The following is a 10,204-nucleotide window of genomic DNA, read 5'->3' as shown; positions in this document are numbered from 1 at the left end:
CCTTCCTTAAACTTCAAACTCTAGACCACGCTCCGCCGTACAGCCACAATATATCCAAGTTCATCCTTTCCTTATTTTCCTTTTCTCCCTTTAGTTCTCCTCTCTCCCCCCATCCCAGCCAAAAATTGGTCCAGTCCATCTCCTCCTAGCTCTCCCTCCGCGTCGCTAGGTCTTTGCCCTTACTTGGCGACGGCTTCGTACGTCTTTGCGTACGTCGTGACGCAAACTGCCACTCTTTCCCTACCCGCCCTCCTCCTATTCCGCGTCCTGGAGCGGGCGGCTTGCGGGGTTACCGGAAGTGATGATGCAGGAGGCGATGGAGAGGGCGGGGCTTCGGGGCGGCCCCCGCCGGTGGGCCGCAGATGAAGAGGAGGCGGCGGCAGTGGTGGAAGAAGAGGCGGCGGCGGCGGGGGCGGCGGCGGCGGCGGCGGCGGGGGTAGGGAGCCTGGAAACGCGAGCGGGGATGGTAGGTGTTTTGGACCCGCCGGGCCGCCGTCGTTTCCAGAAAGGGTTTGACTGGAGGAACCTCTGGAGCAGCTGTGAGTTTGAGGCGGGGGGGTTGAGGAAAAGGGGAGGCATTGGGAGATGAAGGGGCGGGGGTTGGGTACCTTCGAGAAAGGGGGGGGTGGAAGGGGAGGAGTGGAAATCGGCGCCTTGTCTGGACTGGTCCCGCTGGAAGAGAGGAGGCTGTGAGGGGAGCCTGTGGCGTGTCAGCCGCAGGGCTCAGAAAACTTACCTACTGTCCCTCCTCCCTACCGCCAGCACCCCTCAATCCAGGGCCTGGGGTTCTGGGGGCCGGAGCTGCCCTGAAGGGAGTGCAGACTCTGGTCCTCTGCCCCTTGTAAGCGCCGTGAGGTAGGAGCCCAAGCGAGAGGTGGTGGGTGAATCTCCAGCTCCCTCCGCCCTCATTTCCCTCCCCACCCCCATCTTTCTCTTTAATCATTAACAGCCCTGGAATTAAGGGGCTCAGACCTGGAGGCCTTCCTATGCACCTTTGCTATAAACGATAACCATCTGTGCCTGAGGTAATGGGGCTGGAAGCTTTGCCTGTATCCTGTATAGGAAGTGGGACAGGGTGACAAATGTATTGTGTTTTTCCGTTACCCCCTCACCCCCCATCCTCTCCCTTGCATACCCCTCCTTTCCACTTTAGTTCTCCGTGGCTAGGTGGTAATCGTGGTGGGTTTTGCTGCTGTTTGTTTTTTTTTTCTTTATTGCACTTGGTATCTTGGTTACCTCTTTTGAATTTGGTGTTCCACCTCCATCCCAGATCTTAACTGCAAGCTTTGTAATACTTCAGTTACAAGCTGTGTGTCTTTGGGAGTACCTCTCAATGCCTGGTCGCTCCCGATTAAGATGAGCGTTTTCTTCTATGAATACTGGAATTCCAAAGCCCTTGCAAGGATTCCTAAATGGCATCATAGCCTAGGAATCAAGGTCTCTTGCTCTAAATACTTTGTGTGTGAGGAATTTAAATGTTGTCAACTCTTTCCAAAGTGATTTGATGTTAGGCTAATTCTGGATTTCTGTGTTTCTCTCCACCCACACTTCATGATGCACTTTGGAGAACAGAAAACCCCATATTACTTTTTTGTTTCTCCAATTGGACAATAGCTCTTTTATCTTCTCCATTTGCGTGTCTGGCACACAAGTCTTCAGTGAACACATTTGGCTTGTGCTGATTCCCATCTTATTTATTTAGCTTATTCTTTGTGTATAGGTGGTCTTAAACGAGACAATGTGATTTGCTTAGTTTTGTTTTAAGGAAGAATACAAACCAGTAACGGCTATGAAAAAATTATTTGAGAAAAAAATTATTTGAAGAAAGCAAAGAATGATCGGAAACGAAGGTCTCTTTGTTGATGTTCTGTTGGTTTAAGGAAAAAAAAAAAAGTAGTGCTACTTTAGCCTGTTGTAGAGATTTCAGAGTGAAGTGTAATGATTCCTAGTTTGGTGTTGATATTTTCTTTGGAAATCCTCTGTTGAGTCTGGCACTGTGTTTTCTAAAGAACTTTAAGAGATGGTGCCCAAATTTTAGGGATCCTTTGAATAGAAAGTGTCCGTAAATCCTGTTCCTCTGTAACTGAGTTTATGTGCATATTGCTAGAAGAATTATCACAACGGGTTCCATCCTACTCATCAGGGCTTTCAAGCCTGATAAAACAGAATATTTAATGCTTTGATTGTACAAGTAACAGCATGTTTAGATGTTTCACAGAAACGCAACAAAAGAAAAAAATGACTGCTGTTCTCACTTTAGCTGATTGGGAATCATTGAATAAAAAGTCCAAAATTCATTCATTCATTCAACAAACATTTATTGACCGGCTACTAATTGCTAGCCAGTATTTCGGGCAGTGGGCATACAAAGGTGAGCATAGCAGTAAGGTCCACGCTCTCATGGAGCTTACCTCAGACTGTGGGGTGAGGACAGATAAATAAGCAAATCGGACTTCGATAAGTGCTGAAGAAAATAAGAGTGTTGTGATAGAAAGTGTCTGACTGGGATTCGGTCTAGACCTTTCTGAGGAGGTGACACGTAAGCTGAGCTTTAAATAAAAAGGAGCCAGCCATGCAAAGGTATGGGAGGAGCCTTCCAGGTTTAGGGACTAGCTAGTGCAGAAACTGGGCTAGAGTGAGTTTGGCAAGTTCCAGGGAGTAGGGAAAAAGGGGAGGTGGAGGAGGCTGGGGAGTAGGGAGGCAGTAATAGCAGAGTCTAGTGAGCAAAGAGGAGAGTGAGAAGAGTCTAGGTCAGAGAGGTGGAGGCCAGGCTCAGAATAGGTAGGCAAAATAAGAGGAAGAAGGAGAAGGAAATAGAAAATCATGTTCCTTTTTAATTCTGTTGCCTTTCCTAGAGTCTCACCACACGCTACTTTGAGGGTACTCTTGGACTGTCATAGGAAAAAAAAAGTCACCCTGCTGAGAGTGGGAGAGGAGGAGGCAATGGTCATCTGGGTCTTTTCTGGTAGATGAATCTCAAGCCATGTGTTAAGAATTCAGCAGGATGTTCAACTGAGAGATTGCCTTTTTCCTTACAGGATTTTGCCTTATACACTTTTAAAAATTGCATAATGAGTACCCCAAATGTGTTCTAGTATATGAATCCTCCTTTGCTTCCAGCTGTGAATTTGGGACTGAAGGTTGGGCAAGTGATAATAATATGCCCTTGTTGGTCTACAAAGATGACCATTAGGATCTAAGTTTGAAGTTATTTTTTGTAGGGAGGCGGGTTTTATGTTGCAATATTTCCACTCTTGTCTGATCCACCTGATGACTAATAGCACTGAGCTGAGGTGTAGGTTGGTGCTAAAAGTTTACATTTATCCAATGTAATCCACACTCAGTGGATTACATTAGATAAATGACCATTGTGGGCATAATCCCACTCTGTGGACATCTTTGGGCTGGCATGTAACCAAGTGATGTAACCTACTTTTGCCTTCTGTCGGGGCCATTCATCTCCAGCAGTCAGCTGCTTTTCAGCCTCACCTTGACCAGATTGTCCACTTGAGAGGCCCAATCAGGACTCCTTTTTGATTTGGCCCTCTTGAGCCATGACACAGTGGGCCAACAGAAAGAATATGCTGTTTTCTTCTTTTGAACACCACAACAGTGACTAGTGTGTTCTTTGAGTGAATTGGCCCTTTGAGCCAGGCAGTTGAGAGACTTAAAATATTGCTGAGGCTATTTGTAGTAAAGTTAGTATCAGAAATGCTAAGTAAAACCTTTTAGTGTTTGGGAAAAATGAATCAGAAATTTTGGACTTGTCACCTATTTTAGGTTCTAGTAATTTACTAGCATGGGTAGATAGATTATCAAAAATAACTTGAATAGTTTCCTGGGCAGTCCTGGGGTAATGAAGGGGATGGAGTTGAGCCTGTACTGACTTACTGAATCCCAACTTGAGTGCAAATAGGAAGTCTTTTAGTTAGCAAGCAAGTGAACAGCTAGGACCAGGCAAACAATAGACTCCACCCTTTATACTGCAGAGTAACTCTAAGAAACTGAGAATTGAAAAAATATATATATAATATATATATGGTTTTGGCCTAGGTTGAAGAATTTTGGCCTCTGTATCCTAATACTGGATTTTAAATGCTGTTATTAAGCTGTCCACTGTTCATCTTCATTTTAATAGTTATTATAACTCAAATATGAAAGTATCCTGTAGGCTGAAATTTCATCAGCCAGTTTGGAGGCTGGTGGCTCTTTTCTAATTTGTGAAAGGGGCGGATGGGCAGGAGGGGACTTGAATACAGGGAGAAGCCATCAACTCCTACGTTGGCCACTAATTGTGTTTGGGGAAAGAATCCACAAATCTAAATGAATTTAGATTCTCAGAGCTGAACTGGCCTTTTATTTATTTATTTATTTATTTAAAAAATATTCATCTATTTATTTGGTTGCGCCAGGTGGGCTCCTTTGTTATGGCACGCGGGCTCCTTCGTTGCAGCATGCGAGCTCTTAGTTGTCACACACATGTGAGATCTAGTTCCCTAATCAGGGAATTGAACCCGGGCCCCCTGCATTGGGAGCACGGCATCTTAACCACTGCGCCACCAGGGAAGTCCCCTGAACTGGCCTTTTAATCTAGGGTACTAGTGGATTTGTTTCTCAAACTCCCAGGGCTTTTGGACAAACTCTTCTTAAAGAAGAGTTGATTCCACTTACTTTTGGAGTTGTGGGTGTTATGCATTGCATTAGATGACTTAAAATTAATCTGATTTTGCTACTGTTTTGATATCTTTACAGTAAGGACAGTTAATTGTACACTGGCTGCCAGTTGTTTTAAGATGAAGATGTGGTAACTCAGATTGAAACAATGGTAATTATGTGGTGACTCCTATTTCCCCAGTTCTTGATAACTTACAGTTACCTCTTTGTGTCTATTTACAGATGTTGATACCAGTGAACCAGGATCAATTCTCCCTAAATGTTGGAACAGTGTTCTGAAGCTCTCTGCACAATGGACCAGGGTGTTTTATTGAGTTAGTGTCTTTCAATTAAAATCTAGTTTTACTAGTTCTTGTATCTGTTTTTCTAGGTGAATGATTAGTGAATGATTACAAATAAGAACTTAACATATTAATTTAGTGGAAGTGGCTCAAACTCTAATTCTTTGAAGTTGTGATATGTAGAAAGGAGAAAATGGGAGGAGGGAAATGCCAAATCCTCTTCTTTAAGATGTGTGCAAGTGAAACTATTTAAATACCAGACATCAGAGTAGGGAAGCTCAGTCAAGGAATCTTGAGGTGGTGATTAGCCCTTGTAGCAAAGTAAGCCATCTATGGCCAGTGCCCTGATACCAACCTGATTACACGAAAAAGTAGGCATCATGTTGACGACTCCTGACTTCCCGATGGCTTGTCCTTGCTCAGGAGCGTCCTTTGACCCGTGCTGTGTTGGTGGGTTTCAGGCTGAATTGCATTGTGGAAGCTTAGGTTGCATAGTGCTGGGAAGCATAATCCATGTTCCTGTTCTCCCTGCTCTGCTGGAGGGCTCAGCCTCAGGACCTGGGGACTGGAAATAATTCTGTCACTGAGGCCTGGAGATCCAGACCAGATATATGATGACTGATCAAGGATCTTGGATAGCATCACTGTGTAGTGTAGGACTTCTCATTTTTGCCCTAATCTCTGCTGGTCAGTCTAGGACACAGTGTGTTGGAAAAACTTGCTTTCCTTATTTTAGTAGTAGATTGCTTCCACCATATCAAGACCGCAGGGTTTGGTTATAGCTTTTAGCTCTTGTTGGTTGATGAAGGGTTTGGATTCTGCAGTGTTTGCCTAAAGTGGGTTGGTGTGTGACCTGTAATTTTGATTCTGAATAAGACTCAAGTCATAGCATTTACTATATTGAATGCATTTAATTCTTTCTCCAGTTAAGGAAGAAGCAGGAAGAAGATCCTCAAAGAACCTTAGAATATCTGGCATGATAGTCTTTCAAACTGGGCTACGCGGAGCCCTCTCAGGGATCATTTCTGGCGTATGCCCCCTCATCTCACTGTCTTCCTTCTACTTCACTGCCCCCCCCCCCACCATGCTTCACTCTGCAGAAGGTACCTTGATATTCTGTTCTATTGGGTTTCCCCGTAAGATTTCAGTCAAAATGTTTTGAGGCTGAAAACAGATCAAAAAGCAGTAGGTAAATGGAAATCTAGAAAGGTTAGTACACTTGCTTAAAGTTACAGAGCAAGGTACTGGCAGCTACAGGACTAGAATAGGACTTTCTCTGCACTAATTTTGTTTTCTCATTTACTACATTGCCTCAAATATGACATTGTAGGCACTCAATGGAGTTTGAGTTTAATTGAATCCTTGGTGTTTGGTCTTTTATATTACTGGCTCTTTACTCAAACATTTTGTCACACACTACTGTTCTTTCAGAGAAAAATCCTTATAACCAGTTTTGAAACATATGTGAAGTTATTGATGGTAATAGTACTAGTAAGTAGCTGGCCTTTCCTCCTCAGAATATTTCTGAAAGTGATGATAGTACTTTCAAACAGAAGTGGAGGCTTTATCACTCTAAGTTCTTAAGATAAGCTAGTGGCATGCTGTCCAGAATGCCTGTGCAAAATGCTGACCTCGGGCTTCCCTGGTGGCGCAGTGGTTGAGAGTCCGCCTGCGGATGCAGGGGACACGGGTTCGTGCCCCGATCCGGGAGGATCCCACATGCCGCGGAGCAGCTGGGCCTGTGAGCCATGGCTGCTGAGCCTGCGCGTCCGGAGCCTGTGCTCCGCACCGAGAGAGGCCACAACAGTGAGAGGCCTGTGTACAGCCAAAAAAAAAAAAGAAAAAAATGCTGACCTGAATATTCCCATTTCCAGTGACCTGCCCTGGAATCTGAAAAGGAAAATCCAGGTATACCCACTGACAGAAAAGCTTTAGAATGGCTCTGTGGGAATAACTACAATCACCATATTCTTTTTTCTAAAAAATCTGTGAAGCAAATTTGTTTTCAGTTAAGCATTTACTTTATATCTACTTGATGACTACCTAGTGGCTCCTCTTTAAATAGGAAGGGAAGGCGAGGAATACCACTGCAGTGAGGGTGCTGGGACCCTGGCAGCATGGGTTCTAGGTGGCAGGATTGTGGACATGCTAGAAGTTCCAGGTCCTCAAAGGAGGCATTTTCCCCAGTTGTAGTGATATTTTCTTTATTCTAAGTGAGTGTAATTCAAAAGTGAGGAGTGATGTGTAGTGAATGTTCTGTGTTCATTTTAAAGAATGTTTCTGTGGTTCTTTTTCTCCTAGTAAATTAGTTTATCTTTGAAATAACTAGTCACTTGTCGAGTCATTTACTCAAAACAGTTGGTTATAGCTGATGTCTATGGTAGGAGAATTTTGCTTGGGGGTTTACTAACATTTTATGAAAGAGAAAAGTCTAAAGACCTTTCTAGAGACATTTAGATAGGTGGGTTCCATTGTGGGGAGGAGAACATGTAAGGGAGCCGGCCTTTGCGGGGCAGGGTGGTGGTGGTGATATTGTGGGCTGTGTGTACGGGGTGAAGAGAAATGCCCATTGATGGTCCAGCTGGGGAAGGGTGGAAATTGCTGACAGTGGCACTTGATGGGGGAAGAGTGGGTCAGGAAGGAGCAGGCCCACAAGATTGCCCAGTGCCAGGGAACGCCATTCACAGGGAGGGGGAGGGGGACCTATGGAGTTGAGTAATTCATTGGCCCTGACCGGGACCCTGACCACAGTACTCTCTCCCCTGACTGGAAAGTGTATTCCTGATGGGGAGGGTTGAGTGCAGGGATGCAGTATCCGGTTTGACCAGATTGATCTTCAAGATTGACTAGTTGGTCATGATTGACTGCTTATGGAGTACTGGCCTAACTTTTTTGAGATCGCTCTTTTGACTTTTGCTTTTGACAAATAAGAAGTTGGTAAACAAGAGGGAACGTAATGTCCCTGGGTCTGTTAGAGTTTGAGTTAAAGTACATAATACTAGGTGGTGGTGATTGTCATTTAACAATGTCTGTTATCCAAAGGGAACAGTTACATATAAACTATTGAGGTAATTCATGATTCTTTTATAGGGACTATAATAAATGGGAAATAAATCACAACTAAAATGATTAATTAAAGAAAATACATTTTGACTCCATATTTCTACAACATTCCCTGGTCTCTTTAGCAGGTCAAATTAATTCTTTAGTCATGTATAAGAAATTTTATTCTACCAGGTACTTGTGGATCTGACAGAAGCCCAAATTTCCTTCTAGTGCTGAAAACAGCAAGCACTACTCTGAATTGGTGACAGCTATAGATTTAATGATTAGATCAAGTACGGAGGTGCCTTGTAAGCATCAGTTAAGTTGGTTGTAATGTGGACCTCTTTTTCTGAGGTTAATTATGACATTCCTGCAACAATTCTCTGACATCACTGAGTGTCCAACAATTCACTTCTGACACAAACTGCCTGGAGTTTGTGCAGACCCCATAGGCTAATGACTCAGTCTCACAAGATTGCCCCACTTCAGGTGCCAGCCCCAAGTATCAGGTCTCAAGTTACCTACCTGCACTTCTGCCTGGCAGAGTACAAATTTCCCACGACCACCCTCCCCCAGGTTCGATAATTTGCTAGAACATATGACTCATAGAGCTGATAAAACATGATATTTATGAATACAGTTACATTATAAAGGTTATAACTCAGGAACAGCCAAATGGAAGAGATGTATAGGGCAAGATTTGAATTGGGGGCACAGAGCTTCCGTGTCCCCTCTGAGCATGCCAGCCTCCCAGCACATCAATGTGTTCACCAACCCTGAAGCTCCCCTAGCCTTGTTTCAATTTCAGTTGAGGTTCCTTTGTGTAGGCAAAATTGATAAAAGCATTGGCCTTTGGTGATGAAACTTCAACTACCCTTCCCTTCCTTATGGGCTGGAGGTGGGCCTGAAAGTTCCAGTCATGTGCCTGGTCTTTCTAGTGTGGCCAGCATCTCTCTTAAAACTATCAAAAGGGCCCACCCTGAGTCACCTCTTAGCATAAACTCAGATGTGGTCCAAACCCTGCTCCTTATGAAAAACAAAGGAGCCTATCAGTAAGGAAATTTCAAGGGTTTTAGGAGCTCTGGTAGGAACTGGGGACAAAGACCAAATATATTTTGTATTACATCACATTAATACTCCAGTTTTGCATCCCATAAGTAGGAATAAGGTTACCTAAAGTTGATTTAGATGATAAGTAACTATGCATTTTCTGTTAATTTGATGGAGGTTTTTTTGGGGTGTGTGTCAAGAGAGTGCAAATTGCATAGCTTCAGATTACAAGGAGCAAACTCTTCCCTCAATCAGTATGAAATGGCACTCCTAGAATGTGTTATATATTGAATTTAACAGGTGCACTACCTCTACAGCTCCCTAATGCAAGAAAGGAGCACACTTATAGGAAATCAGATATACAGAAATCACGTTTCCTTTCAGTGTGACTTCAAAGATTCAGGTGTTCATAGTGCGCTGGTTAAGAGCTTCAGCCTGGAGTCTGGGTTTGCATTTGAACTTTACCATCGGCTTGCCACTTGACCTTGGATGAGCCACTTAACATCTCTAAGCCTTGTTTCTTTCATGTATTAAGAGAGGATAATAACAGTAAGTAGTTGTGAGGAGTCAGTAAGACAGTACATTTGCAGGACATGGCACATTGCCTGGCATATAGATAAACATTTAATAACATTAGTTATTATTAGCTACATGCATATATAGCTAAGCTGACAGGGATTGGCAGCTCCCAAAGGGCCAGGAACTATATCATTTTACCTTCTCTTATATGGGAAGTATGGGACAGTGTATAAAACATTGCTAGGCACACAGTAGACACAAGTTATCTATCACTCGAAAATAAAACCTGCTCTGGGTATCTGGGAAATACAGGAGTAACTCTGTAATGGAAACTTCCAGCCTGTTTCCAAAGCTGGCCTAAAACCCAGAGATGGAAAATCTTCCTCCTGAAACCATATAGAGCATGCATGAATCTAGCAACGGGGACAGGGGCTCAGTGGCTAGAATATTGTTGGATCAAAAAATGGGAAACTGGGCTTCCCTGGTGGCGCAGTGGTTGAGAGTCCGCCTGCTGATGCAGGGGACGTGGGTTCGTGCCCCGGTCCAGGAGGATCCCACGTGCTGTGGAGCAGAGTGGCTGGGCCCGTGAGCCATGGCCGCTGAGCCTGCGCGTCCGGAGCCTGTGCTCCGCAACG

At 44.1% G+C, this 10,204-nt stretch overlaps 1 protein-coding gene across 6 annotated transcripts in view; it reads left to right on the top strand.

Moving 5' to 3' along the window:
* The window catches only part of DCUN1D3 (defective in cullin neddylation 1 domain containing 3), a 38,361-nt gene that overhangs the window by 153 nt on the left and 28,004 nt on the right, over positions 1–10,204 (top strand). For 2 of the 6 annotated variants that reach the window (XM_049699064.1, XM_049699063.1), the window contains exon 2: positions 4,897–4,988. The gene's annotated coding sequence lies outside the window, so the exon portion shown is untranslated. Of the gene's footprint in view, positions 1–391; positions 540–645; positions 856–4,896; positions 4,989–10,204 lie in introns of those variants that run through there. The other 4 variants (XM_033425931.2, XM_033425932.2, XM_004268548.4 and 1 more) reach the window with 4 other exon arrangements.

The sequence above is a fragment of the Orcinus orca genome, chromosome 16, assembly GCF_937001465.1.
Source record: "Orcinus orca chromosome 16, mOrcOrc1.1, whole genome shotgun sequence".
NCBI lineage: Eukaryota > Metazoa > Chordata > Mammalia > Artiodactyla > Delphinidae > Orcinus > Orcinus orca.
Note: the sequence above shows the minus strand (reverse complement) of the source record. Positions and strands in the feature narration are given on the sequence as shown.